Source organism: Alosa pseudoharengus, unplaced genomic scaffold, assembly GCF_046254945.1.
Source record: "Alosa pseudoharengus isolate Yale_2024_CS ecotype anadromous, Long Island Sound unplaced genomic scaffold, YU_APseudo_1.1 YU_APseudo_1.1_scf_21, whole genome shotgun sequence".
NCBI classification, from domain to species: domain Eukaryota; kingdom Metazoa; phylum Chordata; class Actinopteri; order Clupeiformes; family Clupeidae; genus Alosa; species Alosa pseudoharengus.
In genome coordinates this window covers 22794329-22815562 of record NW_027468674.1, presented here as the reverse complement: position 1 = coordinate 22815562, position 21234 = coordinate 22794329, and the positions used below count along the sequence as shown (strand labels likewise).

The 21234-nt window shown below is 41.1% G+C and overlaps 1 long non-coding RNA gene across 1 annotated transcript; it reads left to right on the top strand.

Annotated features, from left to right (window-relative positions):
• The first annotated feature begins 3277 nt into the window (after positions 1-3277).
• On the top strand, positions 3278-4140 carry LOC143137869 (uncharacterized). The gene is made up of 2 exons (XR_012990126.1): positions 3278-3565; positions 4055-4140. It is a non-coding gene; the product is annotated as an uncharacterized LOC143137869 (long non-coding RNA).
• The last annotated feature ends 17094 nt before the right edge of the window (positions 4141-21234 follow it).

The following is a 21234-nucleotide window of genomic DNA, read 5'->3' as shown; positions in this document are numbered from 1 at the left end:
CCAAACTCAGTAGAGGGTCTCAGGACCCAATTAGGAGGAGGCTCAATACATTTGATGACTTTTGACCTATAGGTGGCGCTATAATCACAGGAAGTGGGCTCATATTTCAGCAATGCTTTCACATATTGAAACCAAACTTAGTATATGGACTTGGGACCTCATCCTGAGGACAGACAATAATTTTAGCGACCTTTGACCACTAGGGGTGCTATAATTTGCAACACTTTCTCGTATCGACACCAAACTTGGTACCTGGACTCGGGACCACATCCTGTATAAGGACAATACATTTAGTGACCTTTGACCACTAGGGGCGCTATAATTATCAACACTTTCTTGTATTGACACCAAACTTGATATGTGGACTCGTGACTACAACCTAAGGACGCACAATACATTTGGTGATGTTCGAGGTGTGCGTATTTGTGGGGAGCCATTGGGGTGTGTGGGGGAGGAAGTTTATCTGTGTATATGTGTGTGTGTGGGACGGGGGGGTTAATTGGGTGTGTGTATAATGTAGCAACATTGGGTTGCCATGACAACTCCTGCTCAACTGCTTGGCCCCCACATTGCTGCTTGCAGCTATATTTATTTTTCTTTTTACCTTTTTGTGCACGCTATTCAGCCCAAACCGCTTAACGTACAAATTTGGTTCAAACACCGTTCCGTAGATCTTCCAAGGCTTTACCGTCCTCATTTTTGAGAAGTTTATACTTTTTGAGATATTTGTAATTAAAAGTGTATTTTTCCCCCATAGACTTGAATGGGGGCTGTGATGTCATAATAGAGCCAGCTGCGCTCGTTAAGTAGTTCTCAGAGCAGTTCCCAGGCTAATCAGAACACTGGCACAGGTGTCACCTGTGAGGAATTCAACTGTCTCAGCCTCTAAGCATACAATCTAGCTATACCTGAACTACACATCCTGTTAAAGTGTTTCCTGTGTGTCAAAATAAAAGTCCCAGCCATATCTCATGCAGTCAGCATTATATCTCCAGAACGGCTTGACGTACATGCTTCAAATTTGGTACGAGTGTTTTTATGGACTCAAAGGTGAAGTGTGTTGATGTTGGAGGTTGAAGGTCAAATGTCAAGGTCAAAAACACCTTGAGTGTGATATCTCAAGAATGCCATGTCACACAAGATTCAAATTTGGTTACTCCAAAAGCACCTTTGCAGGTATCACAATTACCCTACCAACCAGCTAGCTCAACAGCCCCACCAACACCCTAACCAGCAGATTGCATCCCCTCGTGTAATTCCTCGGAATTGCATTTCTAGTTGATTATTGATTACTGGGTGGTCATCATTGCAATATATACCATACTATAGCCTATATGGTTTTTTTTTTACATTTTACACCCATGCAGTGCAGTGTGTTGCAAATTCTGAAGTTAATAAACATTGCCCTGGTGTACACACCACGTTGTTTAGTTTTTTTTAGTCAGAGCTATGTACGCAGGCAGGGTCGGACTGGGAACAAAATTCGGCCCTGGCAATTTTCTCCTGGACCGGCCCACTACTGGACCGACGACCCCCCCCCCCCCCCCCCACCACCACCACCACACACACACACACAAGCCCACCGATACCAAAATCCCCCTCTGACCCCCCCCCCAATAAAGAACAAACACACAGTATCATGCTGTAGCAACACTTCATAAACTGAACCCAAACATTTAGATTTGGACCTATAGGTTATTATAATCACAATAATACGGGGGTCCGGGGGGGTCTCTCCGGGATTTAAAAAAAAAATTCTGGTTGCTAATCACACCATTTTAAAGTGATTTGAAAGGGACAGGATTCAGGGATAGGCTACTAAAGACAGGCTCATCTTCTGTCTGTCTCACGTCATGTTACCCCATGCATTAAACCACATGTCACTGCTTGACTAAATGAAAAATATAGGCTACTGAACATGCATGGAGATCGTCATAGTTGACAGAAATTACGATTTGTGCCAACATGTAGAAACACAACCACAGCCTTTAGGCCTATTTGGTGCAAATCTTCTCCTTTACTTTGGTTATAGTCAGCGATTCACATTAACTGTAGGCTATCACCACAAGTGTATACTAAACGTTTTTGCCCAAGTTTGTGTGCCGTCATCACATTTTGCAAAATTAGGCTACCTTCGTTACTAACCTACCAGTTGATACTTTTTACGTGCATCGACTCGCGATTGATTGTGCATCTAATGTAACACTCGGTAGAGAGACTTCCACTTTCCAAGTTTAACTTTCACTGTCGTTGTGAGCTAAAAGGCTACTATATGGGAAATACTTTGAAGTTCCTTTTGAGTCCAAACATGAATAGGTTTTCTTTAACCTGTGCTACACTTTTCCACCAAGTTGTGCGAAAATTGTAGGCTAACCAGAGTTTTTTTTATGTTGACAGACAAACCGCACTACAGTAGCCTACATGGTGCAATAAATGGAAGCTCTTCGTAGCGCGTGCAACTAACGTCTATAAAAACAATATATTTATGGAATAAAACTAGACACCTCTGATTGCTGTTTACGGTTAAACTGCGATGAAGTGAACACCAGCCAGCGGAGGGCACTTATAGCCTAGGCTACCATGCATGGACTCGTAGGCTATATTTTCCCACAAACCAAGCGGCTGCTTGGACAAATCCACTTGAGGGGTGGGGCAGGGGGGCGCGATCGTAACACACACTGAACCTGTCATGAAGAGGCCAAAATGATTGACCTGTCACCCCCCAATCCAAATGGATGCAACTGCATTTATAGGCTAATCCTAGGTCTACATGACGGGTCGCAAATAGGCTAAATAACTTTAAAAAAAAAAAAAAAATCCCGGAGGTCACCGGCCCACCGGGCATTTGCCCGGTTGTACAGATTACCAGTCCGAGCCTGTACGCAGGTATGTTTGTTGTTGGTCCATAACCTCAAATCCCCGTTTTAAGTCGCCTGATCCCCCCCCTTTGCGCTCCGGCACCTCCCACTTTACAAATTAAGCACTGGCGAAGACATGCATTACGTTAGGGATATTGAACATATTTAACATTCTCTAACTATCGTGATTTCGAATTGGTGCAGTTTTCAGCACAAAAACTCATTTTATTCTTCTGCTCTTTTGCATTGCTCTATGCTGTTCTATGGTGCTTTCTGCCTCTTGGTTGCGCATGCATTTTTTCATGACGTTGCATAGAAATCCATGTATTAAGAGCAACACACTCCCCCTCTGGCCTCTATGAGGCCACAATTAACTTGCAGAAGTCCGGGCATTAGTGACAAGGTCAGTCTTTACTCTAAACCCAGATTTAGTTGTAATAAATATGTTAGGTGGTCACTACTAATGTTTGTGTGTTTTGTGAAAACTCTATGTCATAACTAAAAGAAATGAGTTGATTGTACTATTTAAGTGAAATATACAGTGCACTGATCATGTTAAGCAGAGACAACGATAAATGTTATGTTTTTGCAAGGCAGAGGAGGGGTCTAAAAAAATTCTGCCCATCAACCGTTCCTCCTGCTTCTCAGTCCAGATGAATGACTCCATGCCTCGTGCTGCTGTGACAAATAGGCTACTACATCAAATGGTGGGTGAACTTTCTGATGAACTTGTTGAAAGATTAAAATTCTGATGAAATAACCGAAAATTATGTTCAGTTTGACCAATAGTTAGCTAAATGTTTGTTTACGTGATTAACTTACATTAACCTGAGAAAAGTAAGGTAACATTAGCTCCGTTGTTAGCATGCTAGTAGTCTTTCGAACAGTTAGCTCATGGTAGCTACCTTCTAATGGGTGTGTATGCCAGATTATAACAATATCACATATGTTTTCGTGTAAATATACTTGTCTTGGTGCTACTAAGTTTAATTCAGACTTATTCATTGAAATAGGTGTTTCTGTCTGTAGACAGTTTTAGCTAACCATAGCAGCACATGTTGGTTAGCTAATGGCTAATGTTAGCCGATGTCCATTCACTTATTTGTTGCATTCATAGGTGATATAACAAACTTTTATTTCAACTGTGTAAATGAACATGGACTAAAAAATTGTTTTCTTCGTCTTTTTTTTTATAGGTTCTTCATCTACAGTGGATGTGGAATATTTATGAGTTTAAATGTTGTTTGTTCATGTTTTATCAATAATAAAAGGCATTCCTATACATTGTGATGAATTTCTTTTCAATTTTTAATAAAACAATTAAATTAATACAGTACCCTAATCTTAAAATAAAAAAACAATAGGCCTATCTACAGAACTTAGTTCATAGTGCATTTTAACCTAGTTATTTTATACAACTGCAACTTCTGAAACAATAAGTTAAGTGAACTAAAGATTTTTAGTAAAGTCTACTAATGTAAGCTTAATTTGTCTACAGCATCAACATAAGGTTGCTAGTTGACACAACTAAACATGTTTAGTTCTATGTTTTGTAAAAACTAGAATGGTTTAAGGCAATCGGTTTCCACGCAATTTTCTAGTAATGACAACTAGTTCGGGTTTAGAGTGTGGGTTTAAGTAGGACAGTTTCTGTAATTGGACGAAGAAAGGTTTTGAAGTTTCCTTGTTCAGTTGTCTTTATTTCAACTTTTCTTACATGTCCATCTTTTCCGGGGTATGTGGCACTGACCGTGGCCATGGGCCAGCTGTTGCGGGTGGTCTGCTTATCTCTGAGCAGAACAAGATCGCCAACTTGAAGGTTTCTTCGAGACACTGTCCACTTTTGTCTTTGTTGTAAGGAGGGTAAGTATTCACGCCTCCAGCGTGAAGAGCTTGAGCTTGAACTTGCAAGAGCTTGAACTTGTCTCCATTGCTTTGTGTACAGGTCTTGGTCTGAAAAGTGTCCAGGTGGAGGTGGAGCTCCTGTCTTTTGAGTAAGCAGAATGGATGGTGAAAGTATGAAAGGGTTTTTCTGGGTCCATAGATACAGATAGAAGTGGTTGTGCGTTTATGATGGCTGTGACCTCCGCCATCAGAGTACAAAGCACTTCGTGTGTTAGCTTAGTGTTCTGCTTAAGAAACATTGAATCTAGAATTATTTTGGCGATGCCAATGATGCGTTCCCAAGAGCCTCTCATATGAGAGGCATGAGGTGGGATGAATTCCCAAATGCATCCTTGATCACTGAGGTACTTCTGCACTGTTTTGTCCATTCCAAGAGCCTTGCACGCTCCAATAAAGTTGGTGCCGCAATCAGAATGGAGCTGTTTAGCAGGGCCTCTGAGAGCAAAGAAGCGGCGGCGAGCGTTTATACAGCTGGATGTGTCCATAGACTCCGTTATCTCAATGTGTACAGCTCTTGTACTCATACAACTGAACATAATGGCCCATCGTTTGTTCTCTGCCTGTCCTCCTGTTTAAACTTGCCTGTTTAAGGAAGTCTTTAACATCATTTGCCCTGTTGTTTTGGCCATTATCAACAGCTCTCTATTTACTGCAGTGACCAGTGGCGGTTCTAGGATTTTTCTGAGACAGGAGCCACAAAGGGGCCACATCATACACTGAGGGGCCAAGAACCGGTCAACATCCATACACAGAAAATCCCTTGTTCAGTAAGGCAGAGGCACGTAGTCTACGTGATATGCAGGACTATACGCAGTATACCCAAAGTCCTTTTAGGCAAGTCCCTCCACTCAACGGCCATATTGCAACGCTTTTTGGGCACTCATCGGGCATCCTATTCGGCAGAAATGTGCGTGCGCAAGGCTTCACGACACCAATCTTGCTCCAGCGGCAAGTTCACAACACATGATTGGCATGATGTCTTCACATCACACCACATGATTGGCTCAATGTATTCACATGTCGAAGTTTTGCCGAGGAAGGGGTGGGATATGTGTAGACAACGGCCATGTTGGCGTTACAAACTAGCCCCATGCATTTCTATGGAGGATTTGAGTGCTGTGTCTCCTCATTAGAAAGTCTCTGGTATACCCACTTAAAAAGCATCACCATCTCAGTATACCCACTTAAAACAGACAAGGATAGGTATTAATATTTGGGGTTGATCACAGTATACCCACTACAGCTAACTAGACTACACCACAGCAGTAAGGTGCATACATATCACCAGTCTTACCTTGTTCAAATACTTGAATGCTAAATGCTAAAAAACTAAAAAGCCAATACAATTCTTAACAATTTTCCCATTACTGCCACCAATTGTTTGGGAATGGAATTGCATCTCTGATCGTCGTTCTCAACAACTTTGACACTTATTGATGATTGACGGTACAGGGGCCAGTCAGGGGCCAATGAGATTTCAGATGGGGCCCGGGCCCCTGTGGCCCCGCCCCTAGAACCGCCCCTGGCAGTGACCCCCTCTAGTTTTTAAGCATGCAATTGTCCAACCACTACTAAAGAAGCCCAGTCTTGATTACAGTGACCTGAAAAACTATAGGCCTATTTCCAAATTACCTTTTGTTTCAAAAATCCTGGAAAAAGTTGTTCTCTCTCAGATCACTTCTTATTTGAATGCTTTCAACATCCTAGATAAATTTCAGTCAGGTTTTAGAAAACTTCATAGCACTGAATCTGTTCTTCTTAAGGTGCAAAATGATATTCTTTGCTCAGTAGATAATGGTTATTGTGCCCTCTTAGAACTTCTTGACCTTAGTGCTGCTTTTGATACCATTGACCATAGAATCCTGTTAAAACGTCTGGAGGTTGAAGTTGGTCTGCAAGGGGTGGTGTTGAAATGGTTCACATCATATCTGAATGATAGAACATTCTCTGTAAGATTAGGTAATTGCTCTTCGTCCATTGCTCCTATCAAATGTGGTGTCCCTCAGGGTTCCATTTTAGGCCCTCTGCTATTCTCCCTATATATGCTGCCTCTTGGCTCCATTTTTAACAAACATAACATTCAATATCACTGCTATGCTGATGACTCTCAATTCTATCTGCCATTAACAGCCGAAAGTTCCTGCACCTTGGAAAGCCTGTTTAACTGCCTTAGGCCTAATGACATAAAGAGTTGGATGGCTGCAAATTTCTTACAATTAAATGAAAAGAAAACAGAGATAATTATTTTTGGTCCACTCAGCTCTGTTCCTAAGATAAGAAATGCACTTGGGCCACTGGCTGTAAATTGCCACAGTGAGATCAGAAATCTAGGTGTTTTCCTAGATTCCTCTTTGAATTTCAATAAGCAAGTCAGTAGTGTGGTTAAGGGAAGATTTTTTCAACTAAGACAAATAGCTAAATTAAAGCCCTGGCTCTCATATACTGACTTAGAAACTGTAATCCATGCTTTTGTTACATCTAGGCTGGACTATTGTAACTCTCTGTATTTAGGTCTGAACCAATCTACCCTTGCTAGACTTCAATTAGTCCAAAATGCAGCAGCTAGGCTTCTTACTGGAACAAAGAAACATATGCACATAAGTCTTGTGCTGGCCCAACTCCATTGGTTACCTGTCAAATACAGAATTAATTTTAAAGTTTTACTTTTTGTTTTCAAAGCCCTAAATGGAATGGCACCACACTATATCTGTGACCTTTTAAAGGAACACGCCACCCAAAATCAGTAGTGATATATGTTCTTACCGTAACTTTCACGAGTTGAGTCGTACCTCTCCCGCGTCGGTAGGTGCACTCAAACGCTCTGTCGCGCGGCGCGAATGTGTTAGCATGTTGCTATGCTAGAGGGCTCTGCCGTGGCCGTAGAGAGAGGCACATAGCAGTATTCAAACACCTCCACGTTTTACCTACTTAAATACAGTTGCACGAGTAGTTGATGAAAAATGTTAGGGCACACAACATGAAACGTGACGATTTTCCAAGTGAATAAACATGAGAACTACAATGTGTGGCGCAATAGCACTTGGGAGTACTTCGACCTAGCGTGGTAATCTTATTAACACCTAATTGTAGATCCTATCCACCACGGTAATTGTAAAGCAATTTACAAAAGATTCACTGAACAAAAATGCTGATGTGGTACATGAAAATGTAGCTAAAAATGTGGAGAATGCAATGCAATCAAGCATTTTGGACGATATATTGTCACAAGCTGGCAGAATAGGCAACAGGCCGATGTGCGTTTTATTTGGAGACTGTTTTGCGCGACAGAGACTGAGTTTGCTGCTGATATTCTGGGGATAGGCCTAGCCAATGTACGACTTTTGCCTTTTAATATATTTGCTGCATTAGATCAGTCTTTCTAGAACAGGCAAGGGCTTTCTAGCCTCACGTCAGCAGCGCTGCATCACCCATATAGCCTACATTAAAACAACCAGCGGATGGTGGGCAGGTGCAGTTTTGAAAATTGGTCAACAAACTTTGCTGCTGATGGATGGCTGATGGATGATAAGTTTTGCTATGCAGTTATGGTTGAAATAATAGCCCATCAGCATCTCTAGTGTGTGTGCCTCTCTCGCTCAGAGGGGAGGGAGAGGCTGAGGGTCGATCCAGCATGGATTCTAAACTCTGTGGTGGATAGGATCGATCTACAATTAGGTGTTAATAATATTACCACGCTAGGTCGAAGTACTCCCAAGTGCTATTGCGCCACACATTGTAGTTCTCATGTTTATTCGCTTGGAAAATCGTCACGTTTCATGTTGTGTGCCCTAACATTTTTCATCAACTACTCGTGCAACTGTATTTAAGTAGGTAAAACGTGGAGGTGTTTGAATACTGCTATGTGCCTCTCTCTACGGCCACGGCAGAGCCCGCTAGCATAGCAACATGCTAACACATTCGCGCCGCGCGACAGAGCGTTTGAGTGCACCTACCGACGCGGGAGAGGTACGACTCAACTCGTGAAAGTTACGGTAAGAACATATATCACTACTGATTTTGGGTGGCGTGTTCCTTTAAGTCCCTGTTGTCCTTCTAGGCCACTGAGGTCTTCCTCACAACTTCTTCTATCAGTCCCAAAGGCAACCCTTAAAACTAAAGCTGATAGAGCTTTTTCTGTTGCTGCCCCTAGACTCTGGAATAATCTCCCTATAGAAATTAAAGAAGAATTCCGGTGTTATTTTGACCTAAAGTGTTTTGAAACATGATACCGAGTGTGAACGTATGTCTCATAGCCCATCTCGGCTTGTCCCCTGCACTCCGAAATCTGGTGCTAGTTAGCCGATGCTACCAACAAGGCGGTCAATGGTGGTGCCTCGGCATCGGCATAGCCATGCAAATAAATCACTGTTTTACACCATTTACGAGGCTCAATGTATCTCCACACTTCATTGGTAGACTTCCAAGGGCCCTGACATTTAAAACGAGACATTGAGAACTTTGAAAAAGCACTGGTAGTTTACTTACAAGACGATTTATACAGACAGTATCTTCTCGAAGTTTAGCGTTTGCAGCCATCTTGAATTTAGTCACGATAAGTCGAGCGACGAGTAAGAATGAACAGGTATGATAAGGGATCAGATTCCAAAAATAATTCCGTGGAAATGCATGGATTCCAGTTGCTGCTACTGGAAGAAACTGTAATCCATGCATTTCCACAGAATTATTTTTGGAATTCTTCCTCTTTTTTCAGTAATGGTGCTACCTCTGCGTGTTTGTTAGTGAAATATAGTAGTAATATAGTCGTTGTTTAGGTACCTTAAACGTGCACAAACGGTCTCGTTGTATCGCTGCAACCAGGAGATGAAGGATAGCTGAGAGCTGAGAACACCTAGCACATCTCTATGGCTTAATAATGGCTTCTGAAATGTTTTTTTTTTTTGCAATGCAGCTTGTTGATATTGTGATCGTTGATCGTTAAAGGGCCTAATGGGTGTGATTGATCTTTATGAGCTCTCTTGGAGCATGTTTTACATGACAGATGACGTTGTCAATGAACAAGTTCTGTGCCCAAGGGGTAGGCCTAGTAGCCAGCTGATTTTGCCAGGGCTTCAGCCCCGAATGTATTTTGTACAGTTGACTAACAAATATGAAACCATTATTCCGATCGCGCATTGAAACTTTGAGGTGAGATGGACGTATTTAACATACAAGCGGACACGGGTGAACTCACTCTTCTTCATGCAGCAGATTTAACATGAACGTTACCTTCCATAACACATAATTTGGAACGTAGGCTACGTGCGCGCGCGAGGTTGGGCATGTCATTGTTTGCATTTAATATTTGGTATAGGCCTACGTTACAAGGAAATCATGAAGTCATCAATAACAAGGTGGTGGTGGAGTTATCCTGTTCTCGTCATTTAGACTAGTCTACAAGTTCAGGTTTGTTATCAGCCTCTAGCCTACAGTCTCGAGCTGGCCAAACAGTGGTGGCCTGCTTTGCCTAGTTCGAATTAGTGAGTCTTCAATGTTCCCTTCTCCCTAAGCTAAGCATAACAAACCATATAATGCATATTGCTATTTAAAAGCCACTCTGCTAGGTGGCTATATAGTTTGTTTCTAGCAAACAGAAAATGTCAAGATAGCTAAATGTCATTACATCCTCTAATTGTCAAAATGTTATTGTCAATAATATTGAATAAATGTGGTGCAAATGAGGCTTGAGTCAGTGGATTCATTTATGAAAAGTGAGCAGCAAGTCAGGCAAAATGGGAATTATGAAAACCGTTTAGACTCTATGGGCTGAGAGAAAGTGGAATAGAACATTATGTCCAATATTCCAATATATGGTTTAATGTTCTGCATTATGTCCAATATTCCAATATGTGGTTTAATGTTCTGCATTTCTCATTAGTGGGTCACTTTGATACTAAAAGTATGATTCTATGTAATGACTGTATGATATCTGTACTGTCCCTGTGTATATCTGTGTGTGACTATGTATTTAGAGATAAGCGGGAATATTATGACTTTGCAGTGTCACTGTTCTGCATGGCTGCGTCAGTAGCTATCTGCTCCAGATTGCCAGGCTGCCACTAATCAGGGTCTGATTCAGTGTAGTCCACGTGAGATGGGATGACCAACGCCATCTCCCGTCAGCCTGGAAGGATACTTAAACTCTAACTATTTCCTTGTCTAGTTAGAGCAGCTGACTGGGTCTCTATTAAATCTGTGGTATCAAAATTACCATCAGTTTATGGAGGTTCTACCGAGATAGATAAGGATTGTATTGATCTATTGAATTAAGGATTGTTCTTTTTACCAAACTTACTGTGTGTGATCCCTCAGCCCGCTGGAAAGACGCGCTCTCGGTGAGTAGTACGTTTCGTTCCTTTAAAGTGCTATTATGACTGCCTAAGGGCAAAGGGGGATTGCGTTGAGTAGAGCTCCTGTCTTAAAAATAGACAGAATTGGGCCAAAGGCCGAAAGAAGGAACAAATTGTGTGCGCACACGAAACCAGGCTTACGTCAACAAATCTGCGGAGAGTTACAGATGTTTTGAGTACAGGTCTGGGCGAGAGATCACATTCACTGGGTTTGCTAAATTGGACAATCTGTCAAATTTTGAGACCAGTCACTTTACGGTAACCAATCAGGAACATGAGTCAGTTTTTGTCTCAACATGTATGTCTATGTATGTTTCTGACCTATGGGTTATGTGTAAGTGTGCTTTGCAATTTAGTGTGCTTAGCAAAAGCTACTCTCTGATACTAACATGTCTGAGTGTCAACCTGTCTCTGCTTGAACTACTATTTGGCATAGTTTGTTCGGAGCTGCAAAGCTATTTGAATCTAAGAAAACATCCGCCTCATCAGTGGTTAAGGGAAAGTTAACTTACTTGGCAGCTTTGTCTGTCTGTGGCATCCACACATGGTCAGCAGCATTAGTTGGGCCAAACTAAGATAAAGGTGGGGACGCCTATTCAAAACATCCCAGTGCTGCTAACATTGTGTGTCAGCCAATCAAAAATACCACAAAATAATTAGAAGAAAGAATCCGTCTAAAAGTATAGGCTACATGTTATGTGTTGCAACTAAAGACTGAGTTCGTTTTGTCTTTGTCTTCTCTCCTGTCAGTCGACATGAGGCCTGAGTGAGAGTGTGTGTGTGTGTTGGCCAGCTGATATGCATGAAGGTCACATATCTGTTACAGACTGTAACTGAGAATACACATAAGAAAGATGCATCTGACTGTTAATTGTTTTGAATTGTTCTTTTTTTTGCTTCCTCTCAAGATAATTATTTTTGGGTTTTTGCTTGGGATTCAAACTTGTTTGATTTACTAAACTGAAGCCAAGATTTTGTTAAGTGTTTGAAGTCTAATTCCTTCTCTCCTGTTGAGTTGTTCCTTTTCACAAAGGTAAAGGATATTCTGTGGTCACCATTGAGGGCACTCTTGCTGGTACGGAAAACACTAACACACTTAACCATAAGGTACAGATTTTCTCTGAGTTAGCTGTGTGTGTGTGTGTGTGTGTGTGTGAGTGGTTGTTATCTCTGCACTTGAAGGTCAGGGAGCCAGTGTAAAGAGAGAGAGAGAGTGGAGAAGAGAAAAGACGTTTATTACCGTTGAATTATGAAGTTAAAGATATTTTATATCTAAGTTCAAACAATTTGAAGAGTCTCAAATTCTCTTTTAAAATGATGTTTTGATGTTGATAGCATAACATATTAATTCAGTTACTTCTCTTAAGAGTGGCACACGTTTTGTTTTGGCTTGTGTTTTGTCAACATGCCTTAATTATTTTATTTTGTTTGAATAATTTCTACCGTCCTAAGTTTTTTGTTTTTTCCTTTGGAACAAAATGGAGGGGGGTGATCTTTCAGTCCTGGTTCTGAGGATGGGCCTCTGGAAACACCCGTAAGGGAGCTGAACACGCAGCAACGGGTAAACCAGAGACTTACAAGCAGACCAGGGCTGTTGGGTTGCTACAGCCCATCATATCTTTTTTTTTTTTTTCCCTGGTGATTCAGGCCCTAGCCCTAGAATAAGATATACTCAGAGAAGCCTGAGATTCTAATATATGAGAGATCTGCTCACAACAACAAGTAAGGTAACAAACCACCAACATCTGATTAAGTAACTACCCATTAGGAGTAGTCACGCTTGAATTGTATGACTATGGGTGTAGTTACGCTTGACTTATGTAGCCACTGAAGTATATACTGTAAGCACTCTTAGAATGTAAAACTCTTTGTTTCAACCAGCTGTGCTGGTTTGCAAAGATTCAATATAATTGGATGATTTTGATCACTGGCTCCTGTCTCATCTTCTTGATTCCGAATTAATTTACCTAACAGAATTGCGAGAGGTCCCGGGATCCCAACATCTGGGGTCAGAACCAGCTTCCTGAAAAACCGTACACGGTGAGGTCTGGGACCTTGGATTTGGAATCCTGAAAGCCCTTGGTTGTCTGAGACAGCAAGGCGAGAGGGCTGATCTTCTGACCCCCGGTGAGGGGATCCTACTGAAAGGGAATTCTCCTGAGACGTCGGAGCGAGAACCAGTGATCAAGCAAAAAGGCGAACGTTCGGTGAGTAGGCTAAAATAAAATTAAAATAAATTAAAAAAATCTCCTCCGGAGGGGGTCGAGGCTATTTTGTAGTAGTAGTCTTTGGATGAAAAGAACACCAGAGCGAGCAGGCTCAGGGTTGACTCATCCTAAATAGAAAAACTACTAGGAGGGCTATTTGGTAGAAGTAGTCCTATGATGAAAAGAAACCCAAAGCGAAGAGGCTCAGGGGTGATTCATCCTTAATAGAAAAACCTAGTTTTATTAGAGATCCTTTTGATATTTATAAGGACCTCTACATAGTGCTCATTGGTGAGAGAGATAACAGTTTTGCATGTTATTTGTGATGATCTAAAATGTATATTTACATGGTTAGCCTCAAATTACATTGATTTAATCAATGACTAAAATGTCATAGGGTCGCAAACTCCTACATCATCCTCCAGTGTTTTATATACATTTTATCTCCACCTAGGAATATCTGTTTTAACTAAATTTAGTGAAGCTTTGCAGGAAAAAAAAATGAAATGCTGTGTGCTGTGCTATAAAGAGTGTTGGATGCCTGGACCAAAGCATCAAGGCCATCCTTGCTCTCCCCAATCCACTACAAGTCACAGGAACACATATGCGAGAGGATGGGTATGTTAATTATATCAGATTACATATTCCAGTTTTGGTTTAGATTTTCCAGTTGTAAATGTAATGAAGGCCCCATAGAAAGTATGACCATTTTTCTTAAATACAGGCTAATTGTTTCCCCAAGCTTCCTGCTCCCCATGCTAATAGAACCTGACCCAAGTTACCCTGTTCCACGTGTAGGCCAAACACTGGAAGCCATGCGGACGCTATGTTCCTGCTTCAAGGTAGACACAGATGTGTTTTGACTGTTGATTGGCTAGGTGTGTAGGCCTTGAGCCCTGCCAGGTCCTGCTTTGAGTGAGGCCACCATACACTATGGTGAGCGACTGGCTGAATGGGCGACAGTGGAAGACATACAGGTTCTGAGGGCAGAGAAGGTTCTGGATAAAAGGAGGGAGAGGGGCACAAGTGGCAGAACTTTTAGCTTGGACATAATGTATTAAGCATTGCTCCACAATATCGTGCTTATGGCAGTAACAACACTGACAAGTTAAAGCATATCAGTTAAATTCATACTTAAGGGCCAGTTTAGCAAAGTTGTAATCTTACCAACAGCAGTGAATTTATCAAATTCAGTGGCGTAACTATAGTAGGTGCAGCAAGTGCAGTCGCACCAGGGCCCGTGACCTCCCGGGGCCCGTCGCTACCCCTGCCTTGCCTCCTTTTTTTTTAGAACTTTAGAATGTTAGAGCACGGAGAGTGAAGCGTCACTTCTATCGGAAGATGATCGCTTAACGGATGCAGAGAGATACTTCAAAGTGCAGGTATTTAATGCAACTCTGGACATCATAATCAGTCAGCTCTCCCAAAGATTTGCAAGTATGCGGGAAACTTGTCATGTGTTTGAGTCTTTACGTCCTATGACCCTTGAACTCGCAGGTGATGATGAACTGCTTGAAAAGGCAAGACGTTTGTCAGACCATTATAGCAGGGACATTGCACCGACATTCCCAACACAACTCCTCTCATTCAGGTCTTGCTTTAAAGCAGAGATTTCACAGAAGTCATCTATTTTTCAACTTGCCAAAATGCTGGTGGTAGATTATGACAGTGTAACATCCACATTCGGGGAAGTGTGTACTCATGTTGTTTCTGACATTGCTGTGACTGTGGCAACAGCTAAGCGATATTTTTCCAAACTCAAACTTATTAAGACCTATACCTAAGGAGCAGCATGGGGCAGGAGAGGCTCCGTGGGTTAGCTATCCTGTCCATTGAAAATACGAGAGCCAGAGCATTAAATATTGGGAACATCGTTGACGATTTTGCACAACGAAAGGCTCGTAAGATGGCCTTCTTCTAATGGCCTAATTCACGCATATTGGGGATTGTATGCATATGAATGATTTTATTTGGTTTCTGGACGGTTAAATAAGTTAGGCTACATTAAGTTTTGTTTCTGCGCAGTGTGAGTTTATAAGCAAGCAATCTACGCTTGCAGTTTCAGCAGAGGGTTGAAGAGGCGCATTGAGTGTTCCCATAATTCTATGCGAGTTGATGTTAATGCAGTAATATTAGATTACCCTGGCCTGCATGCTGTTAATAAAATTATTTTTTAATGTTTTCACATGTAATGGATATGTAGTCGTGTGTTTTTTATTTGAAATTGTAATCTGTAACTACTAAACTACTTCGGTGCCTCAGGCCCTTTGCATAAACAATTGAAGTCACCCTTAATGTGTATTGCATGTATCAGAGCTAATTCATCCTGGGCCAAAGTTCGTCGGTATGGGGCTCGCGTAGCGCTCTCGCACCTGGGCCCACCATTGGTTTGTTACGCCACTGATCAAATTGTTGATGCTCTGATGCACTTACAGTAGCTCTAGGACACAGTGTTGTAGGCGACAACATTTTAGCTAAGGGAATAATCTTGCAGCCTTGCTGCAGATCATAAGGGGGAGTCTGATTAAGAGTTGTCTGATAACATAGACAGCTAGCTCTTGCAGTGTATCAAGTTATGATTAAAGATAGCTTTTTCTTTCATGGAGGATGAGAGGTTGTTGATGTTGACTTCACTACACTGAACTAATATTGAACTAATAGGTTCATATGTTTATTAACAACACACCCACTGCAGTTGTTATATTGTTTTTTTTTCTTCTCTTAATTGACATAGAAAAAGTTTTTACAACTGTTTTTACAGCTATGCAAACCAGTGTCAAGATTATAATGTGGTATGATGACATGCATACTAGACCATATTGTTTACAATTATTTTGGATACAGCAATGCAAAAAATAAAATAAAATAAAATACAACTTTTCATTTGTTTAAGAATACAGTTCTAACCAAGTTCTTTAAAACATTCCTTTAGGCCTGATTTAAACAATGTGGAAAAAGGTTCAGATAATTTATAGCGTTGCTGTATGATAAACAATTCATGATTTTTCAACAAGATCATGATCATTTGAATTTATATTTCATTGCTAATTACTAGTTTGGTGACAGACCATAGCAGTATTGCAATTGAAATCTTTTTAGTTATGAAACTTAAGAAGCACTACTGGGGCCTTGGGCCCAGATATGTATATCTATGTGTTTGTTTCAGGTGCAATCAGTGATCAAAAGGGGGAGCCTTACAGACTCTACTTTTCCTTTTTCTTTTGTCTATTGTTTTTCCCCCGCCTTTAAACTGTTTGGTTAATGTTTTTATCACTGGTACTCTGTGGTATGTAAACTTTTCTTCACACCCTGTGAGAAATCAAGACAGTCAGGGTCACTTTTATACATGTAACCATGTTGTTTCATTTGATTAATTTCCTTTATTGGGTTCTATTTGAGAATTGTTGAGACACATTTCTTTCAGTTAATTAGTAGGCTCATTCTGATTCAATCAGAGGTGTGCTATTGTTTGGTGTTAAAGGCTTCAAGTCTTTTAAAGGGGTACTTGAGAGTATTGGATTCAGAACTTATTATTTTTCACAACTTATGAAGAAATCAGTTAAATCCAGTCATGTATCTGCTTATTTGGATCTGACTAACTTTAATGAAACAAGTGTCTAATCATTTATATTTTATATAGTGACATTATTTGATTAAATGCTCCAGCCATAAAGGCTGAAAAAGGGGGACTGAGAGAAAGTGGAATAGAACATTATGTCCAATATTCCAATATATGGTTTAATGTTCTGCATTATGTCCAATATTCCAATATGTGGTTTAATGTTCTGCATTTCTCATTAGTGGGTCACTTTGATACTAAAAGTATGATTCTATGTAATGACTGTATGATATCTGTACTATCCCTGTGTATATCTGTGTGTGACTATGTATTTAGAGATAAGCGGGAATATTATGACTTTGCAGTGTCACTGTTCTGCATGGCTGCGTCAGTAGCTATCTGCTCCAGATTGCCAGGCTGCCACTAATCAGGGTCTGATTCAGTGTAGTCCACGTGAGATGGGATGACCAACGCCATCTCCCGTCAGCCTGGAAGGATGCTTAAACTCTAACTATTTCCTTGTCTAGTTAGAGCAGCTGATGGATCTTTAGGTGAAGTGATGCTGTCTCTCCCTTGATGCGCATCATTGTAAATAAACTCTGTTCCTGATTTTTCATACTATTGGTCTGACTGGGTCTCTATTAAATCTGTGGTATCAAAATTACCATCAGGGCTAAGCCCCGAATGTTTTCAACTGCCCTGCATATTGATTGAAACTATCGGGCAGTGTGATTGATCTGTATTGTTGAAAACCTAAAACAAATGAAATATTCGACTTCATGTTATACAAGCAGAACTAAACTATGTTTGGGGGAAATATTAGATTCCCACTTTTACAGCCTATAGGCCTTAGGTCTATTCGAGAGATGCGCTAAAGCACAGCCAGCAGGTATGGTGCGTAATGGAGATTCCAAAGCGCTCTTATTTGGTCAGAACCAAGGACAGTGATCGAGGATAGGTACGTCCGTCCTTTTTACAATGCAACAAACTATTTAAAGAGCATCAAGCTATTCAAATCTCTATTATGTAAGCACAAATAATATAACAGTATATTAGTCAGTCATTTTTATTAGGGTAAACAGTGATTTGATAAAGTTTTTTTTTAAGGCCCACCCACAATTGGTCTGGCCCATCCAAAACTGGAATCCTGGCGCCGTGCCTGGTGCAAGGTGGAAAAATTGAATGGCGACCACTGTTCAGCATGTTGGTCTTGAATGCATTAACGCATTGCATTGATGGCTTATGATGTGCATTACCCAGACACACCTCTCCTATAACTACCCAACCGAGGTCCAAGCGCTGAGCAAAGGGAGCATTGTGTGGTCCATTGACCTGCTGCCTAATCTTGTGTGCTCTAAGGACATCTCTTCCGAGTAGCAGGAGTATTTCTGCATCTGAATCCAGTTCTGGGATGTGCTTTGCAATGTGATGAAAATGAGGCTGGTGAAGAACTGCACTAGGTGTTGGAATCTCAGACCGATTGTTTGGGATCTCTTGACACTCAATGAGTGGAGGGAGAGACATAAGAACTTTGCCATCCAGTGACTCGATCTGGAATCCCTCTGCTTTCCTTCCAGATGTCTCTATGGTGCCAGAGCATGTTCTGAGATGGTAGGAAAATGGCTTGCAGCTCAAAAAACTCTGGTCTGGCTAATGAGCGGTTACTCTGATCATCCAGGATTACATAGGCTTTTATGGCAATGTCTTTAGCACCCTTGGGATAAACCTTTGCAAGGCAAATCTTTGAGCATGTACGGTTCCACTGACCTGTCCCGCAAACTTCTGTGCAGCTTGTTTCGATGACAGCAGTGTTGAGGTGACAATCTCCCTTCCCGCCGTCCTCTTGTGACGGTGAAGGAGCCTTGACCACAGGACGTGATGGGCCGGGATGCATGACCGCATCATGAAAGGTGCTACCGCATTCAGAGCATTTAATAAAAGAGTTTTCTGGCCTACACTTTGGCCAGATGAGAAGATGACGAACAGCATCTGAAACATATTCCTTTTTCCTTGAGGAAGGCCTTTCTGTCGTCAAGGGGTTTGTTTCTGAATGTTCTGCATTTTTTGAGAGGATGGGGTTTGTTGTGTACTGGGCAGGTGTTGTTAGGGTCGATGTTGGTTGTAGACACATCTGTTTTGTGTACTGAGATAGATTTGTTGCTGTTAAAGTTCTTCATGGTGGATTTTTCTGGTTTGATGGGTGTTATGATAACGGTTTGGGACATGAAGCTGGGGTCGTTTCGCTTCTTAGCCTCACAGCACACAAAGTTGCAAAAATATTCAAAGGGAGGAAAGCGACCATGGTTCTTTTCTTTGTACCATGACCCAGATGACACCCACTTTTCCTGAAGCCCAAATGGAAGCTTGTCTATTGTCAATTGGTCCAATTCCACGTGAAGTATCCGGGTATGACAAGCCAGTAAGATAGCCATCTTCTTTGGCACCTTGTACCTCTGATGTGGTCCTTGGCTGGAATTTTAGGAAAGCTGTCCAATCACTGAAATACAAGGATACAAGGAAGTTTATTGTCACATGCATATAATTACTGGAAGTAAGAAATGCAGTGAAATTATGTAGTAAATAGTGACCTCTCAAGGATTTCAGGTGCGGCGTAACCAAGGGCGTAGGTTTGGTCTGAGCTTTGGTGGGGACACTACATATAGCCCAGATATTGGGCTATATGTAACATTTATTTTCTATTTGGTCTGTTATGAAATCATGCCCATTTAAGCACAGCTCAGTTTTAAGAAACTTAAATACATGCATGCTTAGCATTTTGTGAAAAGAAATCATTAAGGCTACATTGACAAACTCTTAACCATGAGCTGCCTGTATATTCTCTGATTCTAATATTTACAGATATCTAGGCGATGTAAGCACAGCTCAGTTTTAAGAAATGCAGCCGAAAGACCATGTTGAATTTTGCTATAATTTATTTCTAAACCGGATTACTCTGGAACAGCAAACTATACACGGGAATGCATTACACCTGTGTGTTCGGTAAGGTCTGCTGTTTATTCTGATATATGGTTTGTCATGTGTTGCGTGAAGAGTGTGTAGGCCTACACAGAGGCGATTCTAGGGTCTGTGGGGGCCCCAAGCAAAAATTCCAAGGGGGCCCTACCGACAAGTGTTATCACCATTATGTTATATTACTATTAGGTTATTATGTTAAATAATAAAAATACAAAAAGCGTATTATAAAAATTCTTATATTTTGACATGTATCTCACAAAATATAATTTTGAGTGCATGGTGTATGCACTCATAATGATTCTCTACAACATCTTTTTACTGCATTGCCATGAACAAAGTAGAGGCAAAAGAGGGGTTTCTTTGTTGAACAAATTGGGATGCAATGTGAGCCTTGAATTGGATGTCATGCAGGAATTTGCTAGGATCTCAAAAACGAATTATGAACATGCTTTGCCATAGAGAAACACACGATAGCGTTGGATTATAAACATGCTTTGCCACAAAAACAGACAAAAAAATCGTAAACGTGGGGTAAGTCCAGCTATATGAAGTTATTTTGTTATTTTCAGTTATTTTGCCGTCACTTCGTCTGTTTTATAACCCAGAAGGATGTACTTGATATCAAATGATCCTCTTTCATTTGACGTACGTGGCATATCTATCCGATCACGGGTCCGCGAGTAATTCAAACAAGAGTAATGGGTGTGCAGCGTTGGTTTGTGTACATGACATTATTTTGCAGTTACTTCGTCTGTTTTTATAAGTCAAAAGGATCGATATTCATGGTACTAGTGGATAGCCCTGTGTCTCCTCTTTAATCTGATATGCTTGCCATATCTATGCGATCACGGGTTTGCGAGTAATTCAAACGATAGTAATGGGTGAGCAGGTGAACGCAGAGAAGTATAGACTGTAAATATGATGCAATTTGATTTAATTTCATGATTTTCTTTTATTTTCATACTTGATCGTACAGACACGTGCGTAGTCTCGTTGGAAAGCCCCACTTCTGCTCTGTCACACAATAAAAGTTTTTATCTCGCTGCAATGAACAGTTCCGGAGCAATGTAACAAAGAAGAAAGGGTGTGTTTTTTGACGCACTTTGCGTCAATCGGGCAATCTAACAAATCGCGATCAACATGTTATGGCTGACAGCCCTAATACAAACATAATGTTAACCATCTCACTAGTTGTAACTGCCGCTAGCTAGCTGAAGTTTACTGTCGTATAGATGTAGCAAACCATGTTCAATCTTTCTGCCAATTAACATTAGCCTACTATAGCTTCATTGAGTAGGCTAAATGCCAAAATCCGATGTTGATCCGTCATCACTGCACCCTCAATTGACATTTACCACAGTTGCCTAAATATGTGCAGATTC